This window comes from Limulus polyphemus, unplaced genomic scaffold (genome assembly GCF_000517525.1).
Source record: "Limulus polyphemus unplaced genomic scaffold, Limulus_polyphemus-2.1.2 Scaffold4125, whole genome shotgun sequence".
In the NCBI taxonomy this organism is placed as follows: domain Eukaryota; kingdom Metazoa; phylum Arthropoda; class Merostomata; order Xiphosura; family Limulidae; genus Limulus; species Limulus polyphemus.
This window is the reverse complement of record NW_013669735.1, coordinates 969-3,826: the sequence shown is the minus strand read 5'-3', so window position 1 is coordinate 3,826 and position 2,858 is coordinate 969.

Here is a 2,858-nt window from a genome sequence, read left to right as displayed (position 1 = left end):
AGATATCAGAATGTTAGGTAGACATTGTTTAACATTCTGATATTTGTATTGTTAGGTAGACATTGTTTAAGATTCTGATATTTGTATTGTTAAACAATGTCTACCTAACAATACAAATATCAGAATCTTAAACAATGTCTACCTAACAATACAAGTATCAGAATGTTAAACAATGTCTACCTAACAATACAAATATCAGAATCTTAAACAATGTCTACCTAACAATACAAGTATCAGAATGTTAAACAATGTCTACCTAACAATACAAATATCAGAATCTTAAACAATGTCTACCTAACAATACAAATATCAGAATCTTAAACAATGTCTACCTAACAATACAAGTATCAGAATGTTAAACAATGTCAACCTAACAATACAAATATCAGAATGTTAAACAACTTTTACTAAATGAGAAAGTTTTATTGATATATTATATAGTTAATTGTAGATATAGATGTAGTTTCAGTAATTACCTGTAAAATAAAAGAGAACAATATCAAGTCACAAATTACATCGTATTTTAATAAAGAAACGACAGAGCATTCCAGAAGTTCATTTCATTTTAACTTAGCAAAAAAAATGATGGTTTTACATTAAAAAAAACATTCGCAACTAAGAAATATGATAATATACAAACTATGACATCTTATCAAAACGAGAGAGTCGTTAACGTTCCGGGCTGCAGACCTGAAAGTTTAAGGTTCGAGCTCGGGATATTTTGCTAAGTACGCTCTTTGCTTTCAGCTATATGACGATTATAAAAGTGACAGTTATTCGGTTAAGAAGCAGTGTAGGTGGCGGGTGATGCTGATTGGTAGCCATTTTTCTATCCATCCAAAATATATTATTCATCTCTAATATTTTATAAATATAGCGTATTATTCAACAGTTGTTCTAGTAATGGTCAAGTAAGTGGTCGAAAGGTCAGTATTAATTTTATTTCATTACAATCTTTTCATGTTTATTTTAAAAGAAGAAGTAGGTGACATTAATCCATGCTCTGGGCACGCGCGCTACAACATCAGTTTCACACCATGTGTTGGTAGGCCTAAATTTAATGTTTAGATAACTGCTAGAACAATGTTGATTTAAACGAAGCTTAGCTAAGGCTCAGCCTCTTGAGATATCTCAGGTGAAGGTTTGTTTTTTCACGTGTTTTGAAAAGTTACAGTCACGTGCATCCCACGTGCTCATGAATTTTAGCGTGGAAAGAAAAGAAAATAGAGAGAGAGAGCGTTACAACTAATAGTCCAACATTTCTTGTTGTATTTTGAAACTTTAACTACGTAAGGTCATTCCAATTATTTTTGGCTGTGGTATCAAGTTACCACAGAGGGGGACAAACAAGGCAGAAGGGTGGTGTTGGTGACGACACCAAAACACATAAGGACGTGATCTTTAAGCACCGTTGACAGGTAAAGTCTGTGATGAGGGATGTAAGCGTAACAGCTGCCTATTTTTGATGTTTCCAAGGATGAAAACAAACATGTGAGACTTTAAAGGAACCGGCATGAAATTGTTGCATGATGATATTATCTTCTTAAGAACGGTCCGAACTTTTGTGTTACATCCTCCTCTATTCTCACCTGACAGGTGTGTTACATCCTCCTCTATTCTCACCTGACAGGTGTGTTACATCCTCCTCTATTCTCACCTGACAGATGTGTTACATCCTCCTCTATTCTCACCTGACAGGTGTGTTACATCCTCCTCTATTCTCATCTGACAGGTGTGTTACATCCTCCTCTGTTTTCATGAGGACGTTTTGGGACACCCTCTTCTATCCTCAGCACGTCTTTCATCGAGGATGTTACATCCAGAAGACACATTGTTGTAAAAGTGTGGAGCAAACAAGACTGTAAGATGTAACAATGACTTACTGAAGATGTAACAATGACTGATGATATTATCTTCTTAAGAACGATCCGAACTTTATGCAACAATGACTCCTGTCAGGTGAGAATAGAGGAGGATGTAACACACCTGTCAGGTGAGAATAGAGAAGGATGTAACACACCTGCCAGGTGAGAATAGAGGAAGATGTAACACACCTGTTAGATGCGAACAGAGGAGGATGTAACACACCTGCCAGGTGAGAATAGGGGAGGATGTAACACACCTGCCAGGTGAGAATAGATTAGGTATTACACACCTGTTAGATGTGAACAGAGGAGGATGTAACACACCTGCCAGGTGAGAATAAAGGAGGGTATTACACACCTGTCAGGTGAGAATAGATTAGGATGTTCCATTCTTTGTCACCTAACTAATGTGGGAAAAGCTCTACAGATCTTTCATTCAATGCTAACATGAGTATTTGTATTGAAATGTACAGGATTTATAAAGCTTGCACCATCGCAACTTATTAAGGTAGATCCTAAACAAAATACTTATTTGTGTGTTAGATTTCGTGCAAAGCTAGTCGAGGGCTATCTACGCTATCCGTACCTAACTTTGAGTGACAGACAACTATTCTACACCACCTACCGCCAACACTTGGGCTACTCTTTTACCAACGAATAGCGGGATTAATCGTTACTTATAACGCCCTAAAGGCTCAAAGATCGATCATGTTCGGTGACGAGATTCGAACCCACGATGTGAAGATTGCGAGTCGATTGTTCCAACCATCAGGCCATGCCAGGTCGGCCTGAAAAGAAGGAGAGCAGATATAACAAGGGATCACCATAATTGAATTTCTGTTATCGTGTGTTATAGTGTGACATAACTTACAGGAGAAGAATAAACATACACAAAGATATATAAACAACCTAACGACACGTTACTTGTTCTTCTACATAAGCTTGTTCCAATACAGAGAACAATGTAAACCGGGTGTATAAAGAGTTTCTTGA